Source organism: Eulemur rufifrons, chromosome 27, assembly GCF_041146395.1.
Source record: "Eulemur rufifrons isolate Redbay chromosome 27, OSU_ERuf_1, whole genome shotgun sequence".
NCBI classification, from domain to species: domain Eukaryota; kingdom Metazoa; phylum Chordata; class Mammalia; order Primates; family Lemuridae; genus Eulemur; species Eulemur rufifrons.
This window is the reverse complement of record NC_091009.1, coordinates 33,169,138-33,187,260: the sequence shown is the minus strand read 5'-3', so window position 1 is coordinate 33,187,260 and position 18,123 is coordinate 33,169,138. Positions and strand designations below refer to the sequence as shown.

At 37.1% G+C, this 18,123-nt stretch overlaps 1 protein-coding gene across 1 annotated transcript in view; it reads left to right on the top strand.

Moving 5' to 3' along the window:
• The window catches only part of PTPRC (protein tyrosine phosphatase receptor type C), a 105,764-nt gene that overhangs the window by 26,986 nt on the left and 60,655 nt on the right, over positions 1–18,123 (top strand). The window lies entirely within an intron of this gene.

Genomic DNA, 18,123 nt, shown 5'->3' with positions numbered 1-18,123 from the left:
CGTTTTCAGAGTTCAACCCATGGCAGATTTGAGAGTATCTTTAGAAATGACTAATGCTTAGTGTTGACCCCCTTGCCACCAGATTCCTGTGCAAAGCTCTTTATGTCCGACTGGTCGTGCTCACACTGGCCGTCTGCCAGCCTCTCCCGGCGCCCCACCCACTCACCTGCACCCGGCGTCCCCCTTCCCTGCCCTCTGCCCTCCTTTCTCCCACTGCGTGGCCCCCCTGCGACCTGCTCTGCTGTGCTCTCATCAAATGACTTACTTCTTTTCAAAAAAAAAAAAAATACGTATATATAATTAGATTTAAATATTAAATCAGAAAAATATTTCTCTTCCTTGTTCAAGTTCTCACATCATTTTCATGCTTTGTTTTAACCTTCTTTAAAGAGCCCCTGCCGAATCCCACAATGTGGAAACCAGGGACGTGGGGAGCCCCGGATTTGCCCACCCTGGCAGAAGCGGAGCCAGGATCTAATCCGGAGTCCCGCTGCCCACTCCAGGACTCCCCTCCCCCAAGCAAAGGAAGAACATATTTTTTTGTACAAAAAGATAACATTGGGAAATTTTTAAAAATCAGGTTTTATTTTAACTGAACTAATAGCTTACCTCGTCTTTGAACTATACAGTCCACTGAGGGATGGAATCATCCTTTTTCCAAACTACAGCCTCTTCTTCCCCGCTTCTCTTCTCACTCCCATCACCCTGAAAAATCACATTTGTAAAAGGAATGAATTTAAATCAGATATTTCTTTGGCATCACCCAAAGAACTTTAGTAAAGAAAAGCTTATACTAACTTTATTTTTCTTTTGAGCACCTTCATTCAAAACTGTAAGAACATTTTTTTCCACACTAAATGAAGCTTTAAAGTATTATTAGCTGCTTCTTTGAATTAACTTTTATACTTATCTCAGGAGATTTGATTGTGATACAGACATTTTGTAAAATAGATCATGAGTGAAATACACCCTGGCATAGCTTGGCTAGCACCCACATGACAAATTTGTCCTTAAATACTGAATATAAATATTCCTATGGTTGATTTTCCTTAACATTTTTCAAGAAAGACACTGAAGCTAAAATCCCCATGATGAAACATTTATAATTTTTTAGCAATGACATATGACCCTATTAGGTATGAAAACTAACTTCGACTCCCCAAATATGAAACTCGATAAGTTTCAGGTTTAAAGATTAGTGATGAAATGAAACACCACTGAAGAAATACAGAGATAAAGGAACAAAATAGTGTTGGACACATTCAGCACTTGAAAATAAAAGCAAAGACTTAAGACATTTTTTTTTTAATTATCTACTAGATTTAGTACATAATATACCCCAGAAATATTTATATTATGTTTTTAAACTCAAAAGTTTTTCTTCCATAGACTCCAAAACTACTTCTATATATTATTGTCAAAACACAATTTTAAGAAAAGTAATTATAATGACACTGCAATTAACAAACAAACAAATATTCTCTCTCCACTCCGATTCTCTAATTACTACTCTCATCTCTCTCCCCTGCTTCACAAACATTTCTTTTTTACATGAAACATTTTTTTTTATTTCAGCATATTACAGGGGTGCAAATATTTAGGTTACATGTGTCGTCTTTGCCCCGCCCGAGTCAGAGCTTCGAGCGTGTCACAAAATTTTTAAAAGATTTTTTTCTAGCCTCACAGTCTACACTCTAACTTCCCTCCTCCTGGTCCACCGACTGCTCTCTGGCTCCCGCTCGCAGCACACCACTGAAATACTCGCATGCACAATCAATATCACCTCCCTGCCCCTGTTTCTAATAAATTGACTCCAATGGGCCAAGTTTGAGCTTTAACTCCACTTTGCCTTTCAGAAGCATTGGACTTTTTTGACAACTTCCTTCTTTTTGAAATTCTTTCCTCCCTGATTTTCATGAAACATGAAATGACTTCTCGTTTTCTTATTTATCTCAGTCCTCTGTCTCCTCTTTTTCTGCCAGCTCTGTAAATGTTGGTGTTGGTATGTGTTTCATTCCAGGGCTTCATCTCCTCCACCCCCACATTCTCTTGGTGGGTGTTAAAGATCCGTTTCTCCAACTACCTACTAGACACCTCCAATGGTTACCCCAGTGGTGCACTCAACATTACCAAGATTGAACTCAGAATCTTCCATTACCCTACCTTGCTCTCATATTTCCTGTCTCAGTGAATTCTATCAGCTCCCACACACTTGCTCAAGCCAATAATCAAGGACAGATTCTGAATTTTTCCTTTTCTCTTAACTCAACATTCAGTTATAAAGTACATAGTACTAGGTCTTCATTCTTCATATCTATGAAAATTCTCACTTCTCTCCACTTCCATTGCCACAACTTCGCTTTGGGCCACTTGCATTTCTGCAGTGGCTTCTGAGATTGTCATCATCCATATGTTGATTTCTTGCTATGTTTTTTTCTTGCTTTTGAGACTTTCATTTAAAAAATATATATATAATTTTGTATTTGTTTAATTGTGTAGCTATTTATGCTTTTCCACGTGATTTATGGTTCACTTGGGCCTTGCTATTTCCTTGTGACCTAAAGTTAGGTCCTAATTGGCCAGAGTGACTTCACGTTGACGGCACTGCCTTTGGCAGTGACGTAGTTTATACTAAGGAAACACGCAGGGGTTTAGGGAAGCTTTTCCCTCAGTCTTAAAAAGGGACAAAAGGAAGACAAAGCCTCTCCTGTCTCTGGTTTGTATATTATGAGAAGGAGGCACTCAGTCATTTTGAGACCATGAGGGGCAGTCAGGCCCATACCCTGTGGGTGTCAGAGCAAAAATGGGGAAGGAATCTGGGCCGTGATGGCATCATTAGATGATTGAATTAATCCTGTTTCGTGAGATTGTAAATTCCTTAGTGTTTAACCTGTTTCATTTGCTTTTACTTTCTGTTAGTTGTAGCTGAAACCATTTTAACAGTATCTTAGAGCCTCCTGGTACGTAGCCTCACTGCAATGCTGGGTTCCTAAATTCCACTCTGCACACCTCAAACGGGCTCCTCACCTGCTTAACGCTCTGCAGTAATTCCTGCTGCCTGAGGACGAAGTTCAGACTTCCTGGGTTATAGCAGGAGGCCTCCACCAGCAGTATCTCATTTCCCTTCCAGAAACACGTCTGGCAGCTTTCTACCTTGTATCTTGTTTTCCAGCCAGAGAGAACAACTTTTACTTTCAGAAATGTTCAAGATTTTCAACTTTGGGCTGTGCCGTTCTCTTCTAAAAGACTCACTTTCCCTTCCTGCTTAACTCCTCCATGTCCTTCTTAACTTAGACATCACTTTTTTCAGGAAGTCTTCCATTATTGCCCCAAGAATGAATTCAACACTCTTCCCCCCTGCTTCCATAGACTGTAGGAAATTATAGATAGCACGTAGCATATTGTTATGTGGTTATAGTCTGATGATTAAAATAATCAACTTTGAGCTAGACTGTGTGGATTCAAATCCCGTCTCTGCTACTCGTAAGCTGAATGATCTCGGACAAGTCATTCATTGTGCCTATTGTGCTTTCTCTAAAATAAGGATAATAATTATACATATCTCGTGTGATCACAGTGATCAGTGAAGCTAATATATATGGCATATATGTACATACAGCCTAGCACAATGCGTGGAACATAATAGGTGATCTGTGCATGTCTTCTGTTATTGTGACCATGTCCATGTGATTTGCCTTCTCTGTTTGGGCAGAAGATGCTTGTAGCCAAGGACTGTGTATTTTCAGCATCAAACATAGTATCTTTTACAGAGTAGGCATTTGAAAATATTTATTGAGTAAATGAAGAGGAAAGTGTTTATTTTAAATAAAAGTGAGTAAATGAAGAGGACAATGTTTTGGTGATTTCCATTACGGAGGCATAGCCCCACCCTCAGTCTGTTACTCAGAAAAATGAGTTCACTTTTATTTCTCCTCCATTGACACTAAAGAAAATAATTTCTTAGGAAAATAAACAAGTTATGATGAAAGACTAAAGAATAATATACTCTCAGAGTGAAGCAGAATTTCCCAAGAAGTGCAGAAGAAGCATTTTGGTTTGTGATTTTTTAAAAAATTTTGCTCATATATTTTAAAAAGCAAACCCACATTTAAGAATTTGAAATCATGAGATATTAATAATATAGTTCTCCCTCAAAATTTTTTTAATTAAATAATTTTTGCCACATGAGTGAATTATGTTTGCATCTAGAGGCTAAACACCCTAAAATCAACACACCTTAATTTATTAGTCGACTTTTGTGTGCTTATTTGGTACACCATAAAGTAACAATCGAAAAGCTTTTCGAACAAATTATTTTATGTATTTTGACTTAATCCAGATTTATCTTTTTAAAGTAAAGATTTTTTTTTTTTTTTTACTTGCATTTGCTTATTTGTCACATGCAGTAGAAGTGACACTGCCTCTGTGGCTCAGAGACCTGTCGCCTTTTCAGGAGCACTTGGAGCAGCTCATTGCTTCGGTTGATCACGGACACTGTCCACCCACACAGAGCCACGAGAGCAGCTCCAGCAAAGGCATTAAGAGTAAACTCACAGCGAGTGAATGGGGAATTCATAATGCAGTTTCAAGTATTACGGAGATAGGTGGGTCAGCTTTATTGCACCTTTCAGCTGTGTATTGTAGGATTCCTTCAACAGGCCGGGATGGGTAACATTGTCTTTTTAGCAATGGTAATCTACAGCTGCATTCCGACTGTGCAATGACCTTGGCTGTGATTGCAAACATTTATCAGATGTGCTGGGAAAGGGCCCCGCTCTCAAAAATAATTCCATTTAAAAATGAAAGAAAAGTTTCTTCATTTTTCTCTGAACTATTTACAAACCATTTAAAAAGTAAGCCTTTGATTTGGGAATGATTTTAGGTTTATAGAAAAGTTGCAGAGTAGAGAGAGTTCCCATTTACTCTTTCCTCAGCTTCTTGTAACATTAACTAATAATTAAAACTCAGAAGTAACCGTTGGCACAACGCTATTAACTAAACTACAGCCTTATTTTGATTTCACCTGTGTTCCCACCAATGTCTTTTTCTGCTACAGCATCCAATCCTAGATACCATGTGGCATTTATTTATCATATCTCTTTAGTCTCCTTGGACTTGTGACAGCTTTCTAGTCTTTCCTTGTTTCTCACGACCTTGAAACTTTTAAAGAGTTACTGGTCAGTTATTTCGCAGAATGTCTCTGCATTTGGAGTTGTCTTCTGGACAAACTGAATGTTTATGCTCTTTCTTGAACATAGATGCTAATTTGCAAATAATTTTTAAGAGAATTTTATTATTAAAACTAACTTCCCTTTTCAGGCTGAGAAGTTTACAATGTGATCACTAACAGTGTGTTATTTAATTTTCACAATGACACTGGAGCTCAGAGATCGGTAACTTCCAGTCACGTGCTTCGTAGTCTGCTGTACCTTTAGCACAGCCCTTCCTCCCAGTCCACACTGCATTTACCCTCCCTCTGTGCAATGCGTGTAGCTGAACACGCAGCCTGGGTGTGAATACACAATTCCTTATAGAAACTTTCAATCGATGCTTGCAGAAGTCTTTCCGTAACTGGTCATTTCCTACTTTGAATTTGTATCCCTGGCGATGACAACAGATGCCTGTTATTTTGAGAGCCCACTTGGAGCTGGTCCTTGACATAACACGGCTCTGGTCTTCACCACAGCACAAGACGGATATTATGTATCCAAGCAGCTTCCAGAGAAGAAAGCACTTACCACTGCGGGGGCCCAAGTCAAGCAGCGATAAGAGGCAGAGCCTGGATTTGAGCTTTGTCTGTGGGGTCCCCGGTACCCCAGTCCGTGGTAGTTTTAACAGACCGCTTAGACTCTCACAGGATACATATTAGAGAAAGCTTGACCTTGAAGAGATGATGATTGGGAGAGATATGAAGACAAGAAGAGAGGGAAATTAGCAATGTTAGTCAAAGACTGTGCAGAGTCACGTGATGCTAAGTAGGAGGAAGTCTTATTTATCTGAGTACCAGCATATAGTGAGGCATTAATAAATGTTGGCTCTTGTCATCATTGTTGCTGCTACTGTTTCTACCATTGGAGGGAAATTCTAAGTGTTTGCTCATTTTCCTATTTTATATTCTTTGTTGTTAAAAGATGTTGCTAGTCTTATCTACATGTTCTAAGATAATCAGTGGACAACTGTTCTGAGTTATTATAAATGTGTCAGTGTATTATTTAAGTATCCACCAATGGAGGCTATGGTACAACATGATCTTTGCCCTAAAAAGATAATCTAAGTTCTTTTTCATTTTCTTCCAATCCTTATATCAAAAGCAAATAGCAGAAGATTACAGATAGAATATGATTTAAAATAGAGTCTTCTCAAAAATTCATAATCCATATTGATTTTCTTTATTATAAATATAATAGATTCATTATACTTTATATACCAGAAACATATGAGTTAGATGAATAGTAATGTTAGAAGTTAATGAGTTAATAGTTTATGTTAATATAATGATGTCTATACTTCCAGACCTCCTTTCTCATGCATATACCAAAATGTCTGTATTTAATTTACAAAAAATTTTTATCATACTATATGCTGTAAAACTATTCTAATAGAATTCCCAATCCACTTTTGCAGACTGATTATTGCCCTTATAAGTTTACATAATCCTTTATAAAAGTTATAAACAGTCAAATAACGTGAATTTCACCTAACTAAAATAATTCTCTGATTTAAAGGTCTGATTTCAAGAATTTTGAAATAAAAAATGACTCACAAATTTTGTAGTCATTCCTGAAAAATTTTAAATGTTTCTCAATTCTAGTCACTTTATAAAAATAGTAATTGTGTTTTCTTCAATATGGAATTAATTTTGATGAGAAATAAACACCTGAATTTTAAAGAAAATGTAGTTTTGTTGAGGGAAGTGATAGACTATGAAAAATATATTTATTACAGAAAAAAATTCCAAAGCTTTCTCACTATTTGGTGGCTCGAGTTTATGTTTGCTTCTTTTATTCTTTTCAAAAGCATATACCATTGATTATGTCTCATTAACAATAAGAACCTGATTTTAGCCTGACTAGGACAAATTGGATTCAATTATCATAAAAAGACAAAATAATGCAAAAAATTATAAATCTATAAGCTCTTCATAAGATTTCCCGTAAGACTTCTCAGCCCAAATTTGCTCTTTGTTTCATGTTATGAAATGTCATGTTGCATCAAGAATGGAATTTCCTTTCTTTCTGTCTCTGTAAATTAGATATAAGTTATAAAAGTATGTGAATAAATTGGTAATTTGAAAACAAACATAGAGTCCATTTTCCATGGAAGATTTTATCATTACAAAAGAAAGGCAGCCATAACTTTCCTTAATGTATAGCTTTATCAGACCAGAAGTTACATTCCTAGAATGAGTGGGGGAATTTCTGTTGTGACTGCTAATTTCATTTAAAAGGATAACTAGAGAATATTGGAAGCATTATTTTCAGAAGTGTGCCAATGACCAAAATATCGTTCTTATTTTAGACTATACCTCTAGCTATGGTGCTCTCTGGGATTAAAATGTGCACATTAAGTTTAAAAATCAGTAAATGAAATGTTTGAAATGAAAACTAGCCCAGTATTGAGTAATTTTACTTAGGCCACTGGATGCCCACTCTCCAAATGTTGCTGAAGGACTTGTAGCTGTGGTAGTTTTAGTAACTCCATTCGGTCAAGCCAGTTTTAATCCAACACACGGAGTGTGAATGTGCTGAGTGCCCAGGTTGGTACTGACAAGGCCTGTAGGAGCCAGCTTTTGGGGTTGTAACACGGTGACTATTTCAACATAGGTTCAACACAGCCCTAAGGTGGTGTTTTTTTTTTTTTTTTTGACATTTGGGAATCAGCTAATCAACAAGGGGAATAGTAAGCTGAATATGAACTTGACAAGAGGTCATGTCTTTTTCCATTCAACTGTGAAAAACATTTTTCATACAATTGTCAAACTTAAGAAACAGGTGGTAGATGTGTAGCACCCAGGGGTTCTGGAGTAGTTCTCTGGATGACTGCGAGAAAACTGGGTCCCTGAGCCTGCGTGGCATGGCCCTGCTCTGAGCAGCGGACTGAGGGGACCCCCCTGGGGTCCGGCCGCCCCCATTCCCCGCACAGAGACACATTCCGTCTCAAGACTCAGCTCACAGACGACAGGTCATTGGGAAGTCACCTCTTTTTGAGAGTTGGTATCTTTATTGTCACTCATGAGCCTTGCTTTTGACCACATTTCTTTAAAGCCCTTCAAGGAATGAGGGGAAGTGCAAAAGGAATGTGATAAAATATAGCATTGAATGTGATAAGCACATTTAAGCTAAGGGGCCACACTAAATACTATCATCTGGGAGCATAACCCAGATTCTTTTCTTCCTTGCTCAGCACGAGTTACATAATCATAGAAGAATTACGCAGAAATCAGAACAAGATCAAGAGAGTAGGCACATTTAGATTCTCGTCCAATTTGTAATTAACAGTAAGATGGGATATTTTGTGTGCCAATTAAAATACTAGATGGCTCAGCTCTGTTAGTCTCTTAAACTAGTTTTATCTATCACTGGGTTCCTGGATCTCATTAGAAAACTACGACCCTGATGGCCACTGCACAGGGAAGGCAGAGGAACTGCCTGGTGTTAACAGTAATAAACATTCATTCGGTACCACCTGTGGTCTGTTAGCCATTTGCGAAGCCCTCTGCAAGTACTACTTGCTCTAATCCTCATATCAACCCACACATATGCTAGGTGTTACGATTCTAGCTCTAGAGGCAAGGAGATTAAAACTCACAAATATTATTTACTTGGACAAGGTCTTCATTGGCTGAGCTAGAATTCAAAACCAGCTCAACCTCATACAGTGTAAAGTCCAGCTCTTTCTTCCACACAGGGGTTTATATTTCTGGGTACAGTTTTGCATTTTGTTCTTCATTGTGTGAACATAAATATAGATGCCTATGAGAATTCAAAAGCACGTGAAAATGTCAAGAGGAAATGCAATACCATCTTATGAAATGAGAAATGACACATGTACCTTACAGTGGGTTTCAAAATTATATTGCTCAAAATACTGCGGGACTGTCGGCGCAGACTCTACTAAGATTGAATCCAAAAATCTTCATTATTTTCCTTCCATAAACTAACCGCTGTGCAGGACACAAGGGATGCCGATTATACCAGTGCCTTTAAGGGGGACAAATTGAGTCCACAAGTCAAGGTGCCTCAAGGTGATAATCATGACGGTGATGACGAGAACAATAATTGCTACCATTTATAGAGTTTTTCAACTAATTACTAAGGGCTTCACAAACAGTCTTATTTAATAGCCATATGGCCCTATAAGTAGATATCACAATCTTCCTCTAACTGAAGAGGAACCGATATATAGCCAATAGTAAAGAGTTTGGAGACTCCTACTAAAATATTTTAGCAGGAAAGAAGCGTAGGAGCACATTTTAAAAGTAGATTGATGTAGCTGTACCTAGTGTGCGTGGGGCAGGGAGGGGGAAGCTGTCGGTTTGGAAACTGAGTATAAAGTTTATTGAAACAGGACTTGATAAGCACTTGGACTAGGGCAGAGGAGATGGAAAGAAAAAGGAAGAAACAGAGCCCAGATATAAGGTATTCGAGGGCTGCGTATGTGCCGAAGTTCAGGAGAATGATGTGAAACGAATGCCCTGAATCCTACACCCCCAGGAGGCGGCATCACGGAGTCAGCCGGCAACGCGGGAGCTCGGGAGTCTGGCAGACCCGGGGTTGAGGCTTCACCCCGTTACTCTGCATTTGAAGCCATTTATTTAAACCATCTGTGTGCTCGTTTTGTCATTTATAAAACAAGAATAATAATGCTTATCACACAGAAGGATTATGTAAGACAATGTATCACATAGTAGATATTCCAGAAATCCCTTCTCTTCCCTCAAGATGAAATAAAACTTTTCTGACATAAAAAGGCATGAAGAACTGGCCCAGTTTGCATTTTCCCAAAGAAGCTAAATGACGAGGATTGTATGATCCTTTCCAGGATTGATTGTTTATGAATGTTACTGTATTATTTTCAATATTTTCAATATTGTGAAATAATTACGTAGTTCAAACATAAGACAGTTGTTATAAATACTCAGCGTGGAAAATTGCTACCACCCTGGGCTAAAGGACATCAGGTATGTGACCGGGCAGCCAAGTGTCCTACCAGTGTCTGTTTTTTAGGCATTGTGTTTTATGAGACGGTCACATGTGATCGTAAGGAGGTCACTCAACTTACTTACCTCAGTGCCTTTGCTTGCGAAGGGTGCACTGCGGTATTTCCTGCTGGTTGAGTAACATCTGCTGCGTGATGGTTAAAGGCCCTGCCCAGATAGGAACTACCCATCCTTGCTTGCACTCTACTTGATCATTTCGTAGGGAATGGAGTTCTATTTACAAATAAACACATTTGTCTTGCTTTTTTTGTAATCTATTTTCTCCTATTTTCATAATGCAATTTAATTCATAAAATTCACTCACGGGCCACAGCGAGGGTGACTTTTTATGTGATTAAAGATAGGATTGGGTTTGACTTTTTTTCCTCAGGTTAACTGAAGAGGAACTGATGATGGATAGCCGATAGTAAAGAGTTTGGAATCCCCTAGTAAAGTATCTTAACAGGAAAGAAACATCTGAGTACATTTGAACAGTAGATTGATGTAACAGTGGCGAGTGTGCACGGGGCAGGGATGATATTATTAGAATGTCGTTTGCAAGTGCTGTTCAAATTGAAGTGCTCCCGAAATAAAACAAGAAATAATAAAAAAAATTAACTTTACCTTTGAAATAAATTTTCACTGAAGCCGAAACAAATCAACCTGAAATTCAGTACCTTGTAGCAGTTAAATGTATAATCAGGCAGCTTCGACACCAACTAGAGAAGTTGTGGTTTTCAGCGCGAGATAGGGCTGATTATGCTGGTGCTATGGCAACCGATTGCACCATTTGGAAGCGCCTGTGTGCTTAACCACACGAGCTGCACCTCTTCCTTTCCTATAAAGACTTAGAATAAGAAAAACAGAAGTGCACCGAAGAGAAGAAACCACAAGAGCAGTAAAGAAAGACACTGCTGTTAGCTTGTAGCTGTGCAAACAGCGGTCTTGAGAGAACAACACATAGAGAAACCTTTTCTGTTTCAAAGTGTAGCTTTTCCCAGGATGCCTGGGTTCCTTTAATGATTTCGAAAGTAAACCAAGTGTTTCTGTTCAGAGTTTTCATTAAAGGGAAATAAGACATTAGCAGTGCATTTATCAGTCTTTGCTTTCCTCCTTCTCAGTTTCAGCAGCCGGAGGCTTTTGAGTAGCCTCAGCAAACATTTGATCTTGTGTGTGAGATGGGAGACCAGTTTCTGGTAGGTGGGCTCCCTGTAACCTGCCGTTTAGTTACTGTTAATTTTTTATTGTCTTGTAGTAAGTTCACAGAAAATAGTACAATTTTGATTTTCCTCCTGGTTCATTTAGAAAGCGTCGTGGATGCTGCTGTTAACAATTTTCTGTGGAGCTAGACTGAATGCACAGATGTTGCACCTCCGAGCACTGTTCCTTCTCTGTGGGGGTCTCACCCCTCGGCCACGCCCTCCGCCCCCTCCTTCTACAGGGTACAGGTTTGATCAGCAGACGCTTTTGTTTGCTGGGTTGGTTTGGTTTGGTTTTAAAGCACAGACATAAAAAGAGCATAACATTTTCAAACACGTTCTACTATTTTTCCTTCTTTGAGGATTTGGGTGCAAATACTGAAGGATAGACAAGTTCATGGCATCGTTTTAGTTTGTTATAGGCCTGTTCACGTCTTCTCTCCTGCTTTACAGGAGAAGGTACCTCTTTTACAGTCCTTGGCTAGCCGTTCGCACTTTTTAAGAATACACTTTAATGCATGACACTCTGATTTCTCTAATGATCAGATAAAATAATATGTAACATTATTTAACACAGTGCCATCTGTGTAGTAGCCATTTATTAAATAATAAATATTATTAATAGCACTCGAGACACTAATAAAACAATCTCACCACTTATGCAAACATCCTTTGATGATTCTTTGTATTTCTTTGACTGTGATCTTTACGTATCCTAGAGGAAGCAAAGAGCTACAAGAACTTATATTTACTAAGGGATTTGTAAAATTAAATAGTTTTTGCTATCTGAAGTGTATATTATAAATCAGGTATGTATCCCTAGGTTTAGATAAATGAAACAGACATTTTCATAAGAAACAAAAGGACAATTAATATGGGAATAAAGCTATTCTGGGAAATGTCTTAAAAGAGAATATGGGTAAGGAAGCCTCTTCCCCAATCGTTCTGAACCCTCGTTCCCCATCATAGCCACTATCAGAGCTGTAAGAAAACACCAGTGCTTGGATTACACCACAGATCTACTGATTCAGAACTGCTAGAGGTAGCGCCCAGGTGTCTGGACTTTTAATCTAATGCACAGCCAGGATTAATATAAATATAGAATTGATGTTTTGCATTAATCAGGATTATAATACTGATAACACACACACACACATAACTGATACAAACCAGAATTACATAAGTTATATTCACAGGAACACTGCAGTCCATGGTGGTCAGGCCCCGTGAGACTGTCCATGACAAAAATAGGTTTGTGGCAAATACTTTTGAGAGATGCTGGGTTTAGCAAAGCTACATATGCCTTTAATGTGCTAGCACATTTTGTAAATCTCCCCAAAGGGCATGTAGTTTGAATTACTTCTGAAACAAATTTGACTACGGCACATTTAAAGACACACAAATATAAATCAAAGACTTCAGTGTGGCCATCAGTACACAGGAAGTGATAATCTAGTTTCTCCCCCCAACTCGTAGAGAAATCTGTTAAAAATAGAAAAAAGACAACATAAACAGTTTTTCATAGATGGGTATCTAGGCTCTGTTAATTTTTTGTTATTTGTTTAATCAGTCTGCCTGAAATTGGTAACTTGATGTTTTAAGTCATATATATAAGATCTATAAATGCGTGCCTGGTTTTAGAGGCGTCTGTGTGCACACTCATATGTGTTCATAGGTGAAAAAGGGTGTTGATACTTACGATGATATTGCATATGACAATTCTTTGGGAGACAGCTAGATAGGATTGCTGTTTTTAAAAAATAATGAATTTTTTAATTTTATTTCACCTCAAGGCCCTACATTTGCCTTCTTTATCTTCAACTAGTTTTACATACTGACACCTTTCTTTATTATTTGTATTTGTATTAATGTGTATGTGCATAATTTGAAAGTTTAAATAGCACTGTAGGGCCTACGGTGAATGAAAGCAGTCCTTTGCTCCCAACCGTCCCCACCCTGCATTCCTGCTTTCTGGAAGCAAACACTGAGATATTTTGCCATTTTTAAATGGTATTTTTGTTGTACTGCTGTTTCTTTTTTTCTTCAAGATTTTAGCCAGTATCTATCGACTTCCTTTTTTGGTCTTGACACATTGTTTTTTATAATCTCTTACTCTTTGTTCATGGATGCAATGTTGACTCATTTCTGAGAGTATGAATTATAGTTGGTTATTGTTTCTTCTGCTCTTTGCACTGTTTCTATTTCTCCCAAGTCCTTCTTCTGTTTATTTGATCTCTGTCTTTATTGTTAGAGGCTTTGGTCTAGTGTGTCTTGGATGTCCATTTGTATTTAAGAATAAGACTGCAAAAATAAAAGGCATGTTGAAATTCTCTGGGCATTGGTGGAGCTTGTAAATTCATGGGCCTTAACTAGAGTGAATGAAATCAGAGTCCTGGTTTCCTTGTCTCTCAGGTGAACTACATGTCAGTACATGGCATCAAGATCTCATGTTTCTATGAGTAGAAATCTCTGGCTTTATTTTCTGGTGATAAACAGCAGTTGTTTTACTCTTGAGATTCCAGGCATAATATTAATATAATCAATGTTTTAACATAAAGCCTACATAAAGAATAAGAAAATTATTATTCAACAGATACCACTTCAAATATAAACTTCCTTAGGGTGTGACTGTGAGTAATTTATTAAATTTCTTTAGGTCCCAGTTTCATTCCCTACAAAACAGGAAAAATAATTGCTAACTCATTGGCTTGCTGGAATGTTTAAATGAAAAAAAAAATATGTAAAAAAAGGTGTGTAGAGTGTCTGCTACATAACATTTCAATAAATTGCTGCTGTCATTATTATATTTTCTGATATTATATTTACTAAGGGAGAGTTGGGTAGGCTATTTCCTGTGATTCTCTGAAGTCCTGATAATACCTGGTTTGTCACTTGCACAGAGAATTTACCCCATAAATGCTCATTAATTTGATATGATTTGTTGGATTTATTGTCTGTGGACCATATACCTGTGGATCAGGTTTATGGAGTAAATAAAAGTAGAATCCTTTTATTTTTATTATGTACTTTATTATGATCATGGCTTACTGAGAAAGGAAAGCCATTCATTCACATCTGTTGCAGCTGACCCTGATTTTTTGTCTTGATTTGATTTTCCCACCATTCTAAGGCCTTTATGTTTATGGAGGTCAGATATGAATTCTCAGTCTTCAAAACATGCCACCATTCATTTTAGGGCAGATGCTGAGAATAAGTATTTATTTCATCTATTCTGTTTTACCCTTCTGTCCTTGTACTTTTCTCAGATTTGCAGAACCAGACAGGTTTAAATCCCCTTGGAAATAGCATTCCATTCCTTTTTTGGGGGGTGGGGGGCCGGGTGATATTTAAAGCCCAAGTATGCCTTTTGAAATGCCATTTCCACTCAGATTGATTCCTAGTTTTTGCTGAAATCTCTGATCGGGGACTTAGGGGTGTGACTTCAAGGTAACTTTGATTTGTGATCATTTAAACATTTTGAGTTGTAAAAGAAACATATTGGGAAAGGTAAATTCAGTAACAATACATGTGTCAGGATAACACAGCTTTGAAGATCAAGTGTTCTGTTATCTACATTTTCATCTGTTTAATGTATCTAGTCAATTCCGTTGGTGATTCACAACAGGATTATAATGGGAAAAAGAGCTCGGAATTAGGTGATTTACAGATTTTTGGGGCTATGGTGCCACCTACTGAAATATCACTGAATAGTCTTTTGCCTCAATAATGAAAATACAAGGCACTTAAGTAAAAAAGTGTAAAAAATTTTGTCCTTAGAAGAGTAAAGCCAAAGTGTTTCTGTAACATATAACATGCTGCACTCTATTTTATTGTGTTTATGTGATGTGTTTATAGAATTTAAGAGAAAGCTCAACGCACTTCATACTTTTAGAAATACCAATGCTTCTCTTTGTCATACACCTATACCTGTGCCTTCTTAATTCCCAGTGCTATTTGATGGGTTTTTCTTTTACTTATATTTAAATTTCCAAGAATTGTTCATATATGTTTACATATATCACAATATTATTTTTATTAATACAATCTCCTAATATTAAACCTGCATACATTGTGTACTAGTTATTGAGTACTTTATGTAAGGTTTTATTTGCTTTGACCAGATCTGTCTGACTCCACTAACAGTATATTGTTGCCTTTATGTAATATAAGAACTAGGGTATACCTATGTACATAAAACAACTCAGATAACTGCATTAGTTCATTTGCTTTGCATTGGCTAGATTAATCTGTGACCATATACTGCAGCAAAACGGGTAGGTCATGAAATAATTAAATATTTCACACAGCCCATGTTATCAGGTCTTTTTGTTTAACCATAAGGATTCAGCACAGTTGTTTCTACCTATGATGCTGGTAATGTTCTGATAATGTCTGCACACACAAAATGCAACAATGAAGTCATTGTTTATATAATTAGGAAGAATTATAAAATGTAATAGAGAGATTAATAAATTATTGCAGACATTTGATAGTACAGTTTCCTCCAAATATTTCAGGAACTTCATCTACCTTCTACCTTGTTTTATGTGTAGAGGTCCTATCCACAGAAGTATTTGTTAGTGTACTGCTTACATTTCTGAAAAAGTCATTAGATGATTTGAGGGGGTGGGATGGCATGTCCTTTAGACATTATTTAGTTTTTTTTTTTTTACTAAGTGATTTAATGTAGGTCACATTTATTGTGTTCCTATATTAAGACTTGTTAAATTTTTTGATTTTGTTTAGTGAAAAAAATTTAAATTTATGTAATTTAGTAGATACGGCTTGATGAAATGTATCTGTTGCTTCAAGCTGCATCATTGTAGTGCCTGTGTATTTTTTCCAGAACATTGGGTTACATTTTGGAGTGGGCCTTCAATTTTAAAATTTTATTTTAGAGTCATTATGTAAGACTTTTTCAGTGGCTAAAACATTTTTATGTCATTTATCATGTTGCCTAAAAGTGTTACGGACATTGAAAATCTGCTTGTAGAGATTTTGTGACAATGAGAACAAGCAATGTTAGTCTCACACTGATTCTAAACAGTGATGTTGAAGTCTTGGAATTTTCTTTCAAAAAAATAAAAAGGTGTGTGTGTTTGTGCATATTTGAAATTCTATGTAAAGAAAATGAAATACCGCATAAGTTACAATGTTTTAACATAACCTAAAAATCACTCAGTGAAGGAATTTAGAATCATATTCAGAGATGAATGAGTGTAAAATAAAATGCATATTCAATTCGAGACGCCTTTACCGGAATTAAGTATGACCATAGAAAGAAGGAAAATACAATGGATCTTTAAATACTGTTTTCCCGGGATGTTAAATTTTGTTGCATTAAGGATTAAAGGATTTGGGGAAATACTGAATATGGAGCCATGATTAGATCAGGAAAAAAATATATGTATTCATATGTTCTTCTGTTCCCTCGATCCAGAAACCACTTCACAGCTAAACAAGGAGTCTGTGAATTATATTTTCACTGGACGTCACTGTAGTTTGGTTGACTTTCCTGACAAAATAATATTCTGTAGTAAATTAAATTGACACACCTCTGAATTTTCACTCATATTTGCCTGTGCTATTATAGGGCATTTATTCAGCAAATTATGATTTAATTTGAATATCCATTTTTAGGGTTCAGTTTATTTTAGCATTTATAGCACTACCAGTAACTTATTTGGTAGTCACATTCTGATTATGATGCATTTTTACTTAGCTTATGAGGTTTTAACAAACATCATTCTCTATGGAACCTAAAACACTGGCTGAAAGAACTTCCATGCTGAAAAGCTGAGGCGAAGAGGAAAGGCTGTGAGGACAAATTGGTGGGGACTGGGGGGGAATTTACCCCCTGAGGGCTGAGAGCCCGGCCTGAGGGCTCAGGGGGGCTCAGGTTCAAGCCTGGGCTCGCACGTACTGGCCCTGGGAGCTTGGCAAAGGCACCTGACTTTTCCAAGCTTCTCAGGGTTGTTGTGATGCGTAAGAGACAAAATACAAGCAGAGGTCTCAATCTAGTGCCCGGCACCCATTCAACGCTCAATAAATATTAGAAATTAATAATAACAAAATATCATTTCTGAATTATTCTTTTAAAAAGATAAATCTCTAGAAATTGTCCTCTTCTCTTTTTCGGGATTTAGATTGAAATACGATACGTCATGTATTTCCTTTAAGAAACATTCATTTCTATTCAACAGCTTGGAACTAAATTAATTTTTCTGATGCGTCTAACGTGTATGTAGTCTGATGAATAGTGTGTTGGTTGGAAACATTTCTAGCACATTTACTCTGGTATCCACAGTTCTTTTGTTAAAAAAGAAATAGTTGCACATAGTGTTTCACCAATCATCTCATTTCTGCAGTAAGTATATGAATTGTAACTTCCTTTTATGAAATTTTCTGTATGGTTTGTTTTACATGTTTTGGTGGCAACAGGCTATCAAGTACAATGGTTATAGTGGTCTTTGAAACTGTTGGTGGAGCTGGGACAGGTGACATTAAGATTCCTCTTTTTCTGTCATCACAGTGATTTCTCGTTTATGTTCGTTCGTCCAATGGCTTCCATTATGCTCGAGAAAAATTTTAATCTCCTTATCAGGGCCTAGAATATTTTCTCCTTGGCTCTTTTTCCAAAGCTGTTATCATCAGATGTTTGATTTCTCTCTTGCATTTACTCATACTCAAAAAATCATCCCACAGTTACTTATCAATCACTTCTTC